The following is a 20386-nucleotide window of genomic DNA, read 5'->3' as shown; positions in this document are numbered from 1 at the left end:
GGAGCTGATGTGTGTGTGGAAGGTCCCACAGTGGTTACTGTGCATTGTTTATCCCACATGATGGCTCAGCGGCCTGGCCATCTAGAAAACTGTCTCTGTGTGAAAATGAAGCTGCAGGGAATGGAAGTGCCTGATGTTGCATTATTTTGTTATTTTTTTGTCTGTAGGTCTCTCTCTCTCACACACACACACACATACACACACACGGACACACCATTGGTTTCTGTAAGTCTAGAATACACGATACACAATCGTCCGCTGATGATACTACGACTTGAAATATGATGAGTCGTTTCGAAGGGGGCTGGGAGATGGAGTGGACAGCATGGAGAGACATGTATTTTTCTAAGTCGTTAATTTTTTTTAGTCGTAAATTTTATTAAGTGGTTATTTTTCTACATTGACCTGAATGTATATTTATTCTTTGAAAAAAAAAAAGATCTGTATATTTGTCACACAGATGACTGAACAGGATTTTTGATAGTTTGTGATAAGCACTGAGCTGGTGCCATGTCTAAATGTACTGACATGACTAGAACAAGAATCCGCATTTGACGTTGCCTGATGATGTGGTCGCTTGTACTGCTTTGGTCCACCGCCGGGCGAAGAACCATGCACTTTATTGTGATGTTAACCTGCACCTTACCTGCTCCAGTCTTCAAAGTGTTATTGTGTATAGAATGTTTCTATGGTAATACTGCAATAAATGTAGCTCGTGGTTAATATCATTTTCAAATCCAACTTGTTGTTCAGTTTGTCATTGAAATGACAAAGACACTTCTTAGATAGAATTGTGTTGGAATATTATGAGTCTGCAACAGTGACCCTTTTAAAGCCTATAAGCAACCAATTAGAAAGCAACAGAGAGTGAGGAACACTTCTTCTCACCCAAGCCTTTAAATACAACAGTTATGAGGAGAGGTCAGAAAAGCCAGGTGGTTATGCTTTTGTGTCATTTGAAGAGGATGCATTTTAAACATTCTACAGACGACATTTTAAATTATCAATACCAACCCGACAGTGCCCTCTGGTGGACAAAAGTCACTTAAGGACTTTGATTTAAGGGTCCTGCAATTTCTTGTTACTTATCATCTACTTGCTGTAGTTTGGTCTGGCTTTGCGAGACTACTTTATCATCCAACATGTAGTTTCCTTTGTTCTCTACATTGTAAATTAATATTGAAGACATCCAGACTTTGAATATGGAATTATTTAATTATCAAAAAAGTGTTTAATGAACCAGAATGTTTTTTATTTTAAATTCTTCAAAGTGTCCACCTTTTGCTGTGATGACAGCTTTGCACACTCTTGGTATTCTCTCAATCAGGTTCATGAGGTAGCCTCTTGAAATGGTTTTTGACAGTCTTTTGGGAGTGTAAAACATAATAAAAATCTTAATTTTAGACATCTTTTGTTTTTATTATATTTTTTATTCTTATTTTTCGATGATCGTCCCTACAGCCAGAATATTCAAGGCATTTTGTGCACAATGTACAAATAGCACAAATTGCACGTTTACAAGCTCTCTCTCACACACACACACACACACACACACACACGAGTGTCAGCAGTTGCTTTTAGACACTAAAGAGAGACTATGGTGTATCTTGCCGATTGCAGGTTAATTAATTTGTTAGCCTATCTATCGGAAGTATTGCAATATGTCTCTGTGGGGACCAGTTTTGGCTTTTGACCATCGGAGTGAGCACATTTTTGGAAAGTGAGGACATTTTGCCTGGTCCTCACTTCTTCAAGGCCTGTGTGTGTGTGTGTGTGTGTGTGTGTGTGTGTGTGTGTGTGTGTGTGTGTGTGTGTGTGTGTGTGTGTGTGTGTGTGTGTGTGTGTGTGTGTGTGTGTGTGTGTGTGTGTGTGTGTGTGTGTGTGTGTGTGTGTGTGTGTGTGTGTGTGTGTGTGTGTGTGTGTGTGTGTGTGTGTGTGTGTGTGTGTGTGTTGAATCTACAATATTAACTTAAAGTGGACCTATGATGTATGACTGTCTCGCGCTGCTGGTACAAAATGCTTGCCCGGTTGCAGCTTTTACTACACAGCAGCAGGAGTTGGTTGGGCTTGAAGTGCCGAGACAGCTTGTACACAACCCAAACCCTGTCTGGCCTCATGTGGTATGAGACTGTAATCTATTACCTGGAAGACAATAGGATAGGGGAGAGGACTAACAAACCAACTCCAAAACTCCAGAAACCAGAAATGGTGGAAGGTTGGGCTTGGGGCTAGCAACCCCAACTCGCAAAATCCTACATGCTACAGAAACGTTGATGAAAACTAAAAAATCCCAAAGTCTTGGAAAGGAAGACTCTTCAGCGTCCCAAGCTAAAGAAAAAATGACGACGCACATGGAAAACCGCAAGGAGACAGTGCGTCCGAAGCTTCTTCTGACCCCTAGACGACCCACCACCATAGCAACATGGAACGTGAGGACCATGTATGCAGGAGGAAAGACGGCAGTGATAGCTGAGGAGATGAGGAGGTACAATCTATCTCTCCTTGGTCTGGGTGAAACCAGATGGCTTCAGACAGGGCAGGTCAAGCTGGCGAGCGGAGAGTCCATACTGTACTCCGGGCACCCAGATGACTCTGCACCACATACAGAGGGAGTGGCATTCATGCTTTCTAAAGAAGCACAGAGGGCCCTTATCAGCTGGGAACCCATCAATTCAAGGATCATCACAGCCAAATTCCATACTACACACAAGAAAATAAACCTCCAGGTAGTGCAATGCTACGCCCCCACCAACGACGCAGCTGATGAAACCAAGGATCACTTTTACGATCAACTATACCACATACTCCAGGCCAAGAAAGAAAAGGACATTGTGATCCTGATGGGAGACATGAATGCCAAGATAGGTGGAAACAACAATGGCTACGAACTAGTAATGGGAAGACATGGACTAGGATCCATCAATGAAAATGGAGAAAGATTTGCAGCGGCTTGTGCAGACAACAACCTGGTCATCGGTGGGTCCATTTTCCCACACAAGGACATACATAAAGCAACTTGGGTTTCTGACGACCATATCACAGAAAATCAGATCGACCACATCTGCATTAGCCAAAGGTTTTAGGCATTCATTGCTGGATGTCAGAGCTAGAAGAGGAGCTGATGCTGGATCTGACCATCACCTGGTTACAGCAAGGATCCAGCTGAAACTGAAACGCATGAAACCGAGACAAGGAAGAGTCAAATTCAATGTACAGCAATTTCAGAATATAGGCACATCGGAACTGTACAAAGTCACATTACACAACCGGTTCCAAGCACTACAATTCCTACAACACCAGGATGCAGAAACCCCAAGATCACTGGAGGATACATGGAAAGGTTTGAAAAGCATATGGAAAGAGACATGTGAAGAAGTGGTAGGGAGAAGGAAAACAAACATCAAACCCTGGCTATCCACAGAAACGATCATGAAAGTGAGCGAGAGAAGGGGGAAGAAGGAGGTACTAAACAGAAGTAAAACCAGAGCAACAAAGGCAACAGCGCAGAAGGAATATCAAGCAGCAAACAAAGAAGTGAAGAAAAGTGTCAGAAAGGACAAAAAGAAGTTCATCGAGGATCTAGCACAACAGGCAGAGGAAGCAGCAGGAAAGAACAACCTCAAGGAACTCTACCTTACAACCAAAAAGCTCACAGGCAAGTTCAAACAAACTCAAGTACACATTAAAAACTCACAGGGAACACTCCTCACAACCAAGGAAGACCAACTAAAGAGGTGGACAGATCACTTTAGAGCACTGCTTAACAGACACCCCCCTCAAATAACAGCAGAGATCCCACCAGCCGCAAACCTGCTGGAGATAAACTGCAACCCCCCCACCAAGACTGAAATCAAGAAGGCCATCAAGGCCCTGAGAGGAGGCAAGGCAGAGGGGCCGGACGAGATACCAGCCGAATGCCTCAAGGCAGACATCGAAACCTCCACCAACATGCTTCACCATCTCATGCAAATCATCTGGGAGGAAGAAAATGTCCCGTCAGATTGGAGAGATGGCAACATTATAAAGATTCCAAAGAAAGGGGACCTCAGGGAGTGCAAAAACTACAGAGGAATAATGCTGCTTTCCACACCTGGGAAGGTGCTCAACCGCATTATACTTGAGAGACTCCAGAAGGCGGTGGACGAGAAACTGAGGGAAAACCAGGCTGGCTTCAGGAGCAGTAGATCCTGTGGAGATCAAATAGCCACCCTCAGGATTATCATCGAACAATCCATCGTATGGAACTCTCCTGTCTTAATAAATTTCATAGACTTTGAAAAGGCCTTTGACAGTGTGGATCGGGAGATGCTGTGGAAATTGATGGGGCACTACGGCATCCCACCCAAGTTCATCAGCATCATCAAGAACACCTACCATGGGATGCAATGCCAAGTTATCCACGAAGGATGCGTATCAGAGGCCTTTGAGGTCCTGACTGGGGTGCGGCAGGGATGCTTGCTTTCACCCTTCCTCTTCCTTCTTTGCATAGACTGGACTATGAAACGGGTAACCAACAACAGCCGAACCGGCATACAGTGGAGCTTGACCGAACAGCTAGAAGATCTGGATTTTGCCGATGATTTGGCACTACTTGCACACACCCACCAACAGATGCAGGAAAAATCACACAAACTAGAGACAACTGCTGCTTCACTCGGACTCAAAATCAACTCATCAAAAACCAAAGTAATGCGAATCAACAACAAGAACAACACACCAATAACCATGGATCAAAACCAGCTAGAAGATGTAACCAGTTTCACATACCTTGGGAGTGTAATTACTGTAGAAGGAGGATCGGAGGAGGATGCCAAAGCCAGAATTGGGAAAGCAAGGACAACATTTAACATCTTAAATTAAATCTGGAAAACAAAAAACATATCACTGAAGACCAAACTTAAAATCTTCAACTCAACTGTCAAATCCACTCTACTTTACGGATCCGAAACCTGGAAGACAACCACCAACATACTCAACAAACTACAGACATTCAGCAACCGCTGTCTACGACGCCTCCTGGGAATCTATTGGCCCAACACCATATCAAATGCCAACCTGTGGGAACTCACCAAACAAGAACCAATAGAGACCCAAATCAGGAGAAGAAAATGGAAATGGATTGGCCACACACTCAGAAGAAAACACAAATCAATTACAAAACAGGCCCTAATGTGGAACCCACAAGGCAGGAGAAAGAGGGGAAGACCTAGAGCCACCTGGAGAAGAACCACAGAGCAGGAGATGAAGTCGAAAGGGCTGTCATGGCAACAACTAGATCGGATGGCACAAGACCGAAGAGGATGGAGGGTTTTCATCGATGGCCTATGTTCCCTAGGGAACTTAAAGGCCTAAGTAAGTAAGTAAGTATGATGTATGATTGTTATAATGATTTATAGTCATGTTTAACCATACTAGCTTATCAAATAATGACGTACATGCATTTCGACGTATTCCCTGCTGACCGTCTTGGGTGTCTGTGCAGAGCACTAAACACTACGGCAGCCGGTCGAGAAATAACGTGACAAATCGGTTCAGAATTTCCAGTCATTCTTTTCGTCACACGGACATTCTTTTCGTCACACAAGAGGATGTTTCCATGTATGGTAATGCTGCTCAAGTCTGTCTCGCGCCTCGCGCCACTGAAAGTGTTCTGGAAGGAAGGTAACCAATCACAACGGAGTGGGGTTTGCAGGAGGGGGGGAGGGAGCAGAGATGGCAGAAGCAGTGTTGACAGGGCATGCTGGATCGCCAAAATAAGAGAAAGAGCCTCCCGAAAATCTACATAGTTTTTTGTGATGTGATTCGTGTCAGGTTGGTCTATAGCAGTTTTTAACAAGACATTAAGACCAGAAAAGTAGTATAATAGGAGATCTTTAAAGTTAAGTTGTATGGTGGTTAAAATCTGTAATTACACTAGGCTACTAATATCACCTTTATAAAGTATTGTGTGTGTCTATGTGTGTGAAGAGATTATTTTAATGTATAAATAACAAGTAAAGTTGTATGGTATATTACATTGGTATTAGCAGTAAGCTACCACTGTCACCTCTGTATATGTTCTGTAGAATTGTGTGTGTGTGTGTGTGTGTGGCTACCTTACAATGTGGCCTTATACAGGTGAGTCAATGAATGTTTTATGACACTTATCTACTCAGCTAAGTCGACCTTTAGTGCTTAATTTTTATTGCAAGCCTCTTTCTAAGGAAACCTTTTCAGATACGCAGCAGTGTGTGTGTGTGTGTGTGTGTGTGTGTGTGTGTGTGTGTGTGTGTGTGTGTGTGTGTGTGTGTGTGTGTGTGTGTGTGTGTGTGTGTGTGTGTGTGTGTGTGTGTGTGTGTGTGTGTGTGTGTGTGTGTGTGTGTGTGTGTGTGTGTGTGTGTGTGTGTGTGTGTGTGTGTGTGTGTTGTGTGTGTGTGTGTATTCACTGTCTGGATCCTGTAAACCAAACGGTCCAACATATTGTAAAGATAAAAGTGTTTCTCTTCTCTACTCTGTTCCATGTTTGCCGAATGAATTTGAATGTTCATAAAAGACAGCGCAGAACTGAAGGCTGAGACAATCTACCAATCGAAAATCCTTCAGCTAATGCCACAGACAGCAGTATATGGCGTTAGGATGTCCTAGAGTTCAGAGGTTCCTCCCAGTAACCATGAGGTATAACCGTGTGTGTGTGTGTGTGTGTGTGTGTGTGTGTGTGTGTGTGTGTGTGTGTGTGTGTGTGTGTGTGTGTGTGTGTGTGTGTGTGTGTGTGTGTGTGTGTGTGTGTGTGTGTGTGTGTGTGTGTGTGTGTGTGTGTGTGTGTGTGTGTGTGTGTGTGTGTGTGTGTGTGTGTGTGTGTGTGTGTGTGTGTGTGTGTGTGTGTGTGTCATTTCTAGAGACAGGTGCAAGTAAATAGGGCTTTGGATGTTTAGTTTATATTTGACAAAAATAAAATAAGATTTCTAATGTGGTCTTTATACAGTATACCGATATATAGAGATTTAATCAATTATAGTCAAGTCTACCGGGGTTGTTAGAATGTTCTATCTAGAGTTTGAGAGGTGCCTTCTCCCAGTTACCATGAGGTGGCTGGTTCGATCCCCGGCACCGGACAGGAGGGTGTTAGTAGTAAAACTAGTGGTGGCTGCTATTACATCTTCGGTGCCCACCATCTCTACCATTGTGTCCTTAAGCTGTTGAGCTATTGTGTCCACTTAACCCCAATCTGTTCCAGGGGCGCTGTACTATGGCTGACCCTGTGCTCTGACCCCCTTTGGAGTGTGTAATTTAAGGCCTTTGTCAAAGCTGTGTATATGCTACATGCTAGAACTCCTTTTCCTTTTTTCTTTTTTTTAATCTCTCATCCCAATCCCTATCCACCCTTCAGCTAATGCCACGTCCACTTGTCCCGTTCCTCATTTTAATGTCAATAAAGTTAGAATAATTTAACTGTTGAGATAAACCGTTTAAGGCCATGGTGCCACACAGTGAGGGAGTGTCTGTGGTGTCTCTCTCTGCTATAGCTGTGTGTGTGTGTGTGTGTGTGTGTGTGTGTGTGTGTGTGTGTGTGTGTGTGTGTGTGTGTGTGTGTGTGTGTGTGTGTGTGTGTGTGTGTGTGTGTGTGTGTGTGTGTGTGTGTGTGTGTGTGTGTGTTTTTGTGCGAGAGAGATGGTGTGTGTGTGTATGTGTGTTTCTGTCTGTATGCCCACTTTTGAGGGACAGGTGCAAAGACCTTGAAATTACGAAGGATGACGAGTAGTCTAACTTGAGAGGAGAGATGAGCAAAGACAAACTTGTGCCTTGTGTAAACTGACTAATAAGGATAACTTAACTGAAGGCCTTTTCTTTCTTTTTTTTTTATCCCAACCCCTATCCACCCTTCAGCTAACGCCACGTCCACTTCCCGTTCCTCATTTTAATGTCAGTAAAGTTGGAATAATTTAACTGTTGAGATAAACCGTTTAAGGCCATGGAGCCACACTGAGAGGGAGTGTCTGTGGTGTCTCTCTCTGCTATAGCTGTGTGTGTGTGTGTGTGTGTGTGTGTGTGTGTGTGTGTGTGTGTGTGTGTGTGTGTGTGTGTGTGTGTGTGTGTGTGTGTGTGTGTGTGTGTGTGTGTGTGTGTGTGTGTGTGTGTGTGTGTGTGTGTGTGTGTGTGTGTGTGTGTGTGAGAGACTGTGTATGAGACTGTGTGTGAGAGACGGTGAGTGTGTGTTTGTGCGAGAGAGATGGTGTGTGTATGTGTGTTTCTGTGTGTATGTCTCCTTTTGAGGGACAGGTCCAAAGACAAAATTGTGTAAACTGACTAATAAGGATAACTTAACTGAAGGCCTTTGTAAATGCTGTGTATATGCTAAAAAAAAATTCTCTGTCTTTATTGAACATGGTTAAAAAAAAAAATAATACAAACAAAAATAAAACGATTGAGCAGTAAAAAAGGAAAGAAATAAATTAAAAACAAACTAATGGGATCCTCAGGATCCTAAGCAACAAATACATAACTCAAATAACATAGTTCATGTTCAAAAGGGATAGGAAGAAGTTAAGAAAAACTTTTCTGGTCCTACCCCTTCTTATTTTTTTATAATTGTTTACAAAAAAAATAAATGTTCAGTGTGAATCAGTCAGTGTCTATGATGTTTGGCTCGTGGGTTAAACAAATCAAAACTTTTCGACAAAACAATAACAAAATAAAATAATGGAACAGATGAACGAAAACCATCAAATTGAAAACAGCAAAACAGAAATTCACTGCTCCAGGTCATAACAATTCAATGTTTGATTTCTGAAGAGTTTTTTTAGTTTTGATATTGTTTTAAATTTTTTCAGCTCATCATTGCAGTTATTCCACAGACTTACAGCCTTTGTCGTAATACAGTGTAGTTTTGTATTGGTTCTTATAGATGGTTTGTTGAATATACAGGTTCCTCTTAAATTGTATTTGCTCTCTTTCAGTTGGAACAACTCCTGGATGCCATGAGGCAATTGGTGATTATTTGCTTTAAACATTATTTGAATAGTTTTATAGTCAATCAAATCTAGAAATTTAAGTGTTTTTAGTTCAACAAATAATGGATTTGTTGGTTCTCTGTAAGCGGTTTTATGTATAATTCGTATAGCTCTTTTTTGAAGGAAGAAGATCGGATGTATATTTGTTTTGTATGTGTTTCCCCATATCTCCACACAGTAGGTCATGTAAGGAAGTATGAAGGAACAGTACAATGTATACAGGGAGGTTTTATTCAGTAGGTATTTGGTTTTATTCAGTATTGCTATTGATTTAGATATTTTAGCTTTAATATAATTTATGTGAGGTTTCCAACTTAATTTGTTGTCAATTAATACTCCCAGAAACTTTATTTCAGATACTCTTTCTAATTCTATGCCATTTATCATGAGTTTCTTTTCTGTGTTGGTTGGTCTATTCCCAAAAATTATAAATTTAGTTTTACTTAGATTCAATGTAAGTTTATTTTCATCAAACCAGATCTTCATCCTGTTCAATTCCTTTTCCATAGTATCCAGAAGCTGTTCCAAGTTGTCTCCACAGCAGAGTAAATTTGTGTCATACGCAAAAAGAACAGTGTTGAAAGTTTTTGATACTTCACATATATTATTGATGTACAGAATGAATAATAATGGCCCTAGCACTGAGCCCTGGGGCACCCCACATGTAACCTGTTGCAATTGTGATTTATGATTTTGACATGCTATGCTACATCCAAGAACTCCTTTCCTTTTTTTTTGATCCCAACCCCTATCCACCCTTCAGCTAACGCCACGTCCACTTCCCGTTCCTCATTTTAATGTCAGTAAAGTTGGAATAATTTAACTGTTGAGATAAACCGTTTAAGGCCATGGTGCCACACAGTGAGGGAGTGTGTGTGTGTGAGATGGTGAGGGAGTGTCCCAGGTGTCTCTGCTATAAAGCATGTACCCTTTCACACTGTCTTCACTCCATCACCTTCCAACACTGAGAGGAAACCTGAAGAGAGAAGGACCGCTCTAGCTCACCCAACGGGAGAATTATTTTTGCAGACAGGTAAAAGAAACTGACTTTTTACTCACACTCTAAGGTGCTCTGTGTGTCTGTGCGTTATTGTAGCCGTACAAATATTAGCTTTATTTTTTTTACAAGGGGGCATTCCCCAAATGAAAAAGGTCTTCATTAAAGGTGGAGTCAACGATTCTGGAGAACACTTGTAAAAAAAATAAACGCTTTGTTAGAAGCTGTGATCCGCTAAATTGACAAAAGTTGATTTTGACAACAAGCGTTCTACAGAATCACTGACTCCACCTTTAAGCAGACAAGCAATTTAATTTGGACAGCATTACACTGACAATGTACATAGTATCAATGTGACCCATGTTTACAGTAGATATTTTTTACTTTAACGCATGCAATGCCATTTCTATACAGTTTTAGAGGACACACATTTTTGTGTCATTTTAACCTTTATCTATTGAGAAAATGCCATTCAGAGCAAGCTAACAAAAAAGCCTTGTAAAGCTTGTACGTTGAGCCTGAAGTGTTTATTTAATTATGTTTTATCTAAGGTCTAAGGTTTATATTCAACATTTAGTGATGTACAGAATGTGAACATATGCTCTCATGGTGTCAATTACAATTTACATTGTAAGTTCCTCATAACTTCTCTCTCTCTCTCTCTCTCTCTCTTTCTCAATTTAAGAAGGGGCACATACTTTTTTTTTTAAATTCTCCTTCTTGAGTGACATGTTCAAAGAAGGGTATGGTGAATGCTGAGGGGATTGGCCATGTAGTCTATGATACCGACTGTATAAAATAAACAAGTCATTTCCTGACAGTGAATTTTAGCAGCAGCACCTTCCCTTTAAGCACTGAGGATTATTCAGCAATTGTCAAATGTCAACCAAAGTATTTAGAGTTTGTGCAATACAAAGTGGAATTTTTAAATAATTTGGGTAAAGTGAACTATGGCTGCAACTAATTAATCTGTTGAGGATTGTAGTGAAATATATCCAGGTAATCAAATAGATGTAATTTATTTAGTTACATTTTTATTTTTAACATAACAGATGAAAACTGGAAGCAACTGCAAAAGGTAGGAAAATGACACACAATTCTTAATTTTTTTGGCATTTATTTATTTTTGGGGTTCACAACTATGTGCAACAGTAAACAGAATAAGTCTGTTCTCTTATTGTCTGTTCATTTATTGCAATTTTATCAAAAAACAAAATAAGTATTTTAATTAATTAGTAAATGAACCCCAACATAGTAGAACTGGATTAAAAATATTTTGTTTAGGCTACTAAAATATAAATTTCATATATTTATTTATTTAATCTGTTAAACAATGTGATAATTTATTACTGATCGAAACCGCAGAAACGTCAATAAATAGGGGAGTAATTGGCCTAAATTGGCCTGGTTTTCGAATACTATTCGTATTCTTTTTGTTGCACTTTAGGGGCGCACCAGAAATTTCTCCATGCAGGCAAAACAAATTTAAAAAACCCACGAGCACCCCTAAAGGAATACTTCACCCATACAGAACCAGCATTCTATCATTATAAAATCGCTATTATAGTATAGGTTTTTCTTCCCTCAGTCTTACATCAGTCTTCCCTTGGCCCAGCTGTCCTGTCAATCCTAACCCTACATTTACCCACACACAATGGCCCCTCCCCTACCCATCTCTCTGGACCTCCCAACGCCCTCTCCCCATTGCCGTCTCTCCCACTTCGACCTGGTTACCCCTCCTGCACTCTCCAAACTTATTAGGTCCTCCAAACCTACTACCTGCTTCCTTGACCCCCTCCCCACTCCCCTGCTGAAGTCCTGCCTCCCCGTTCTCTGCCCCTACCTCAAACCCTCCTCCCTCATTAACCACCGCCAAATCTCCAACCTCCCCTTCCTCTCCATAACCCTTGAACGCATCGTCACTACACAACTCCAATCCCATCTCCACGCCAATAACCTCTTTGAATCCCTCCAATCTGGCTTCCGCCCCCTCCACAGCACAGAAACCGCTCTCCTTAAAGTCTTCAATGACCTCCGCACCTCTGCCGACGCTGGTTCCCTCAACTTCCTCATCCTCCTTGACCTGAGTGCAGCCTTCGATACTGTAAACCACACCATCCTGCTCACCAGACACAGCAACCTCGGTATCGAAGGTACTGCACTCAGCTGGCTTCACTCATATCTCTCCGACAGATCTCACTTCATCTCCCTCCACAACCACACATCTGCCACAGTCACCGTCACACAAGGCGTTCTCCAAAGTTCAGTTCTCGGCCCCCTCCTCTTCATCATTTACCTCCTCCCCCTTGGTCAGTTACTCAGCCATTTATCCATGGACATCCACTGCTAGGCTGACGACAGCCAAATTTAAAACCGGCACCAAACCCCCCCTCTCCCACATCGAGTCCTGCCTATCTACACTTACACTCTGGATGCAAAATCACTTCCCTAAATTGCTCCCTATAGTTAGCCTGCTATCGGTATATGAATGTGTGTGTGAATGGGAAAAGGCCTCCCTTGAAAAACAGTCTCAAATCTCAATGGTATTTACATGTATAAATAATGGCTAAAACATATAAAAAAAATCCCTGACTGGCTGTCTAACTCACAGGATGAAGACCCTCAAGGCTCTGCTTCTCTTGGCCGTAGTCCTCTCTTTTGGTGAGTACCACTGCAGTTCATCTGTACGCACTGTAGATCATATTCTACTGGAATACTGATTGTTCTGCTTGTTGTTTCTTAGACCACTCCGTGACTGCAGGCCGAACTCATATTCACCTCATTCAAGGTGCGGTACGGTACAGTTCAGTAGGCTACGGTACAGGCTGTGTGGTTTGGTACTAATATGTGTATTTGTTACACCCTTACACACTGTGGCTGTGCACAAACATATCTTCTACATGGTGTACACACATTATTTTGACTGCTACTTGCTTGTTGTGCTTAGAAACCTTTTCTGGTGACGTGTTGAGAAGGACGGCACTCTGGCAGTTCAGAAACATTATGCTGTGCTACATGCCAAAAAGCTGGCCGATAAGGGACTACTCCAACTACGGCTGCTACTGTGGAAAGGGAGGCAAGGGCGAACATGTGGATGAAACGGACAGGTACTGATTTACTTATTAATTTAAAATGTTTGTTATTTGAGGATAAGCCACTTGTAGCATCTCGAGTGGGTCCTCAGAAAAACATACAGTAATACAATACACAAAACAAACTATTAAGACAAACACATGCACAGGCTCTCATTCTCCCCAAAAATAGCATCAATAACAAAAACAAATATATACTTACTTTGCTTCATACTCAGAACACTTAAAATAAAATGTTTCCATGTTACTGTTTTAAAAAGTGTCCCATTTGTTTGTCTTCACTCGTAGGTGCTGCAGAGTGCACGATAAGTGTTACGGCGAGGTTCAGAACCACCCTCACTGCAGTGGTTACGTTTGGAAGTCGTCTGTTCCTTACATTAGGTCCTATAAGTACACCTGTAATGAGATGAGGGAGACGGCCAAATGTTCCTGTGAGTACACTGAAACAAAAGAGATTTACACCCTAATTTGTTCCTAAGATAGATAGGTGGAGAGATGGATATAGGCTACGTATATTGTAATCTTATTTTGAAAGGATGTATTCTGGGCCATGTTTGGATGTCTTTAAAGGGGTAGTTCGGAATTCTGTCCATATGGCCTCATTTCCAAGTTAGCCAGCGTTTTATTTATCATTGGAGACAGTTTTCAACAAATTTCAATCAGTCCTTCTAGTTTCAGATTTCGCTGGTGCTAGGCTTGAGCAACGGTTGTTACCTAGCCTGCTAATAAAACAGGCTTACCCACTCTACACAGTACACCCGAAGCAAATCAATTATAACGCCAGACTATTGATGTAAATGTATGTGTTGATAGAATAATCTTAAAAAATAAAACATAAAACCAACCCTGCATGCCATTGCATTTTGAGGGACTTGCTGTTTCTCAGCCGCAGCGTAGCGGCGGACTGATATTACCTAGGTTACTGACAAGTTGCTGAGAAACCAGTCCCTCAAAATGCGATGATTCATGCAATGCAAGGTTAGTTTTATTTCTAACATTATTCTAATATAAATGCAATGGGAATATTTACATTAAATCATCTTACAGATCAGAATGTTGTATATAGGCCTATATTGTATGTATTTTGGGCCATGTTTAGATGTCTTAAAGGGGTAGTTCATAATTTTGTCTCAAAGTTGAACATTATTTTTTGATATACATTTTAGTTATAAGAGTTATATGAATACTGTTACAGTTAAATGTTCAGTTTTTTTATTTTACAGCAATGGTTGTTGACACTGTGCTCTCTACTTTATCTTCCTCAGCGGAAAATGACAAATGTATGAATGTCCTCTGTGAGTGTGACAGGGAGGCCGGCCAGTGTTTTGCCAGATCAACTTATAACAATGACCACTGGCGGATGGACCAGACCCGCTGTAAATAAAGACAGTTGTAACAAAATGTATTCAATGCAGATCAGAATTCTACTATTTCTGTATTGGAACACAGTAATTTTTATTATGAATAAACTATCCATCATTCGTCCCACATACCAAATTATTCCTATTGGGTTTGAAATTGTGATCTGATAATAAAACACGTCTACAACTGCATCACATTTGGACTTCCTTTTTTTTGTTTACTGAAAAATCAAGGGTATAAACTCAGTTCAAGTTAGAATAGAAGGTACTATGGTCTACCTTTTTCTCTGCTGGTCTAATCTCTTGTCTAAAGTATGTGGACATGCAAACTAGGGCTGCAACTAACGATTATTTTGATAATCGATTAATCTGTTGATTATTTTCTCGATTAATCGATTATTAATCGATTAGTGTTTTGGTCCGTAAAATGTCAGAAAATGGTGAAAAATTTTGATAAATTTTCCAAAGCCCATGTTGACGTCCTCAAATGTATTGTTATGTCCAAAACACACAGATATTTTGGTTTACTATCATAATAGGATTAAAGAAACCAGAAAATATTCACATTTGAGAAGCTGAAATCAGAGAATTTGGAATTTTTTTATTAAAAAATTACTCAAAACGATTATCAAAATAGTTGGCGATTATTTTAATAATCGATTAATAATCGATTCGTCGATTAATCGTTGCAGCTCTAATGCAAACATCCCCCTGTTAAGTTATAGTTGAACTTCATACTATAAAGAGGTTTGGTGGTTGGCTTAGATATCAGCCAGCCAGTGATGAAATGCTGATTTGTGAAATGTGCTAAATTTGTATATTCAAAGATTTTTGAAAAAAACTTCAATATAAAAAATCATTGTTTTACTGCCAGTCATCAATTTGCAAAGTTTCATGATGATTTATTTATGTGAAAAATGTTCAATTTTACCCTTGCATTAAACCGTGTTCACGATTTTCGATTTCCGCACCCTGTAGCTTTCCAGCAGGTAGTTTTAGCAGGTTGTCCACCCAGGTTGTGATCCTTGAAGGTCCTACATATAATTTCTGGTGAACAACCTTTTACAACAGCCCACGTCCATAAAATCAGTTTGCCGCCTGGGTAGGTAGGTTTATCTTGTAGCCTATCTCTCTATTTTCTACCGCTATTTACTTTTTTGGATTTTACGCCGTAACTGGGCAGATTCATGAGCGTGATGCGTATTGGAATAGTCCATGTAGTGCAGACTGAAGGGGGGTGCACGGTTGTCAGAAAGACCGTCAAAACGTGAGTAATAAGACATCCTGATGATACTATTGCAAAGAAATATTTATAAAAAACTATAAATATGGGGACAAAATATAAAGAGGGCATTTTGGGGGCCCCGGGGCTCCAGGCAATTGCCTGGTTTGCCTCATAGTACGGCCTGCCTCTGGATAGGGCTATTCACTGTAGAGACCCATGGTACCAACCCTACCTCTGCTCAGTGGCGTCACTTGGCTGTTTTATTCGGGGCTAAAGCCCCGGATCTAATTTGATTAGCCCCGAATCTTTTTTGTTTAAAAAAATATATATAGGGGAGAACGGGGTAATCTGAGCCACTTTTTACATTTGCTCCCCTCAAAGCGAGCTAAAATGATTTATCACTCAAATTTACACATTTCCCATTAATTCAGGATGTTTCCTATATGGTCATTAGCAGAATTTTTTCAAGACAAAGGGAAGTGAAAATATGATTGTTTTTAAAAAAAGTTGTCATGTGGCTCACTTTACCCCAGCTGTGGGGTAAACTGATCCACTTACTTTTTCCACTCTGAAACTACCATAACAACACATATTATAACAGTAAGAATCCTGAAAGCTAGCCACACCATTCCAGAACTAATGTCGGACTAGTAAAAGAATGATGGGGTTTGGTCAATTAAGCAAAGCAAATTTTCTTAACACTTGAAAGTAACTCTGAACAAAATCAAATACAACATATTATAATTCAAAAGGTTTTAATAAGATTCAAATGAAAGATAGAACCAGTTAGATTAGAACACAGTCTGGGGGTCAGAACACAGGACCCTTAGAGCCAGCTAGTGTCTGGGGGTCAAAGCATAGGAAAATCAGAACCAGCGAGAACAGCCTGGGACTCAGAACACAGGAGAAGACCCAACTTGATCATAACATCAACCTGTCATACATGGTGGGGGAAAGTGAGACAGTGGCTCACTTTCCCCCACATCATTTGGCTCACTTTCCCCCACCACCACAATTTGAGAAAAAACTACCTCTCTTAGCATTTCAGGCTAATCTTCAGTTATCAGCATCACATGGTTTCATATGTTGGTAGTTCATCAACACGTATGATAGAAGTTTTTCTGTGAATACATTTGCTTTGGCACAACAGTTGATTAAGTTGACAGCAAGAAAATGTACTTTTACATGCAAAATATCTATTTTGGTGAAAAAAACATGCTTACCACAGCACCATGAGGTCCTCTCTTTCAGGGCCATGGGGAAATGAGAGGGGCTTGAAAACATATATCTCACATGACCACAAATGTTTTCCGTTGCCTAGATACAGGGGGTGGCTCACATTACCCGATACCTCAGATTCCCCCGTTCTCCCCTATATATTATAATTATTATTATTTATTTATTTTTGCTGCATGCAGAGCCTGTGCTATATCCGCACGTCGCACATGCTCCCTTTGTTAGGACTCTTGCGTAGCTTACTGCTAAGAATTTCTGTTCTACTGCTCAAGATTTTAAGGCATGAATTGATGAACTTGCATTGAAGAAAATATTTTTGTTTTCTGTGGGCTGTAAATAGGCCAATCTATGAGGCTAAATAGCATGCCAATATTGATGACTGATTGTGTCAAATGTCTAAGGATGAATGCTAACATGATTTGTTTCCAACTTTTGCCTTAAGTTACAATTTAGCTAACTAGCTAGCTGCCCACCCTTTTCAATTCCAATGGTGGGTGGCTCGTGGCTGTCATTTCATTACCAATGTTAAGTGTCATAAATAGTTAACACTGGTGCTGAGTCATGATTCATAAAAAAAGAAATACCCAAAACATGTGATATGTTTTCAATTTGCAGAACATTTTGAAAAATCCAGGATGCCTGAGAGCCTTACTGCATTATATTCCATAATAGTTGTTTCTTTAGGAACCTGAATGTTGTCTTTTCCTTCACAAAAAAAAAATATTTCCACTATAAAATGATGCAGAAAAGGCACAGATATATGAATAAAAATCCACCAGAATGCAGGAAATTAAGTGTTTATCGCTCAAAAATTTCTGGGGGAGCACCCCCATACCCCCAACTATAATTTGTCCCCCAAAATGTTGAAATGAAACCTAGCCTATATGACCCTGTACGCAGGTTGTATACAATATAGGCTATTCATAGATATGTTGTTTTTACTTTTTGGATTAAAAAGAAGGCATCGTCAGTAAACTCCATGTCGGCCCTTAGTGTGATTATCATTTCATTTTAGAGTGGCCCTTTGTGAAAATGAGTTTGACACCCCTGATATAGGTAATATAAGGTCTGTCTCACTAGTATTAATTTTACGCTGAAATAACTTGAATGAAACTTTAGATGTCTGGGGATAAGCAACTGTCAGGTAGCTATTTAAAGCTATAAAGGTAAAGCATTATGACATTTTTTTTGCATGCGCAATAAAGTATACAACAAAATTTGTCGCGTGCGCACTGTCCTATTCCCTCTTGGGCTAAGCCCCAGATGTTTCAGAAACCTAGAAAGGCCCCTGCCTCTGCTCAACACAACATTAGCCTCGTTCGACTTGGAGCCGTCTTGCTCAGACCTGCGCAAAGCTATGACGCGCGTCTTGCTGAGCGCAAAAAAAAAAATGCTGCAAAAATGCTGTGCGCTCAGCAAGCCGAGCGTCATAATTTCGCAGGTCTTAGCAAGACGGCGACATCTCTAACGAGGCTATTAAGAAGGCACCGCTGTTAATTGAACATCCTACCAGGTGACTGTGAGGTGAGTGTGCAAAGTTGTTATCAAAGCAAAAGGTTGAAACTTTGAAGACCCTAAAATAAAAAACATATTCTGGTTTGTTTACACTTCGTTTACTACATAATTCCATATGTTCCTTCATAGTTTAGATCTGTCTTCAATATTAATCTACAAGGTAAAAAAAAAAATACAGAAAAACCATTGAATGAGAAGGTGAGTGCAAACTTGTGACTGGTACTGTACATCAATAGATATAGCTCCAATCGTGAATGCGCATTGAATAACACTTAGATCTGTTATTTATAATCATTTATTCACCTGCAGAAAACAGCTTACATAATAGTGAAAAAAGAGGCAGCAGTAGAGTATTTTTCCAATGGTACAAACATACTTTATTGTACAATTAATTTATTGGCAAAAAACAATCAGACCACCAAAATAACTTAAAAAAAGGAAACTAATGAAAATGGAGCAACAGTTATTTTTGCTTTCTCTCAGCAAGCACCAAAATTGTTAACAAGAGGAACGAAAAAGTGGTCAAAGACTCCATTTGAATACTAAACAAATATTTAAATAGTCTTATTTCCAGTCTCTTTTTAGGAGAAGAAATGATTAAAACAAAACTATTTGTTCAGTTGCCATCGGTTTGTACAGTGATTCAGTACGTTTACAACTATATTCAATGTACATGAAACATTTCTTAAAAAGGATGGTATAATATACTCCACGGTCTCCCCCAGGGCAAACTGAATGACTGTCTGCAGTGTCTTTTTGCATCACCATAACATCTTCAATAGAAAACAAAACAAGTTGTATCTAATAATTCCTGTAGCTTCAAGTTTTATTTCCAAAAAATAAAATTAAATAATATATCTATATATAAAAGACAGTTTTTCCTTGTTTTTTTCTTATAAAATAAGTCTCAAGATATATTGCCACCTGGTTCTGATGCATCCCCTACCCCATACCCAGCAAGCCCAACCTTTTGAGAAAAATAGTGAGCATGTGAATATTGTGTCTTCAGTCCTCTCCATAAAAAGCTAAATAACCCAATTTTAAACTCTTTCAGATCACACCTCTAATTAACCCCCGGCCTCGGCTCTACTTGGTGCGGGTTTCACGCTTAAGTTTTAAAGATTGTTCGGGTGTGTGACATGTTGCGATAAGCCCCTCCCTGCCCTAAAACCTTGTCAAAAATACACAAAAAAGGCGCATTGGTGCTTGTGACCTACAACACCCCATACTGTACCTTTTAGAAAAAATCTGAATACTGTACAGTAGCTCAGGAGTACTTTTGTAGTTTTTTTTGTTTGTTTTTTTAACAGATAGAGCGAATATCCAATGAAACAAGAGGGGGGGAAAGCAGCAGAAAAACTTTCTCTGCTCGTAAGGTTTTAAAGTATGTACAGGTTTTTTTAAAGTTTTTTTTTTTTTTACATCTTTCACTTTAATTACAAAAAAACGGCATCTAATTCAACAGTTTCTTACTTTGTACAGTTCTAACATTGAATTAAGTTCTGTGTCTGAGAGGCAGTCATGAGGATGAGGAGAAAGAGAGAAAAGACTATTGGAAAAATGAAACCGTTGGTCGTTGAGGAAACAGGCAGGATTTTCTTCAGCCAAAAAAAAAAAAAGCAGATAACTTTATCCGACTCTTGTCCACATCACAGTTCATAAACAAGGTTGTTAATATATGTACACGCACAACCTTTTAACATAAGCCAGCTTGAGACAGAGGCACAGTACGCCTCTGACAGCTAAACGGTCGGACATCAACAGTTCATCCCTCCATTGTTTTCGGGAGGGGGGGGGGGGGGGGGTGTGGGGTAAGGAAGGTGTGCACATTCATAGGAGAACTGAAAATGGAAGGTGGAGAGGTGGCCCAAGGGTGCAAGGATTTGTTCGGCGGATCTGGCCGTTGAAAAATACGACCAAACCTGCGGTCAGTGTCACCCACTCCCCAAAACACTGTTGAGGTTTAATTAAAA

Source organism: Ammodytes marinus (assembly GCF_949987685.1).
Source record: "Ammodytes marinus genome assembly, chromosome: 20".
Lineage (NCBI taxonomy): Eukaryota > Metazoa > Chordata > Actinopteri > Uranoscopiformes > Ammodytidae > Ammodytes > Ammodytes marinus.
Note: the sequence above shows the minus strand (reverse complement) of the source record.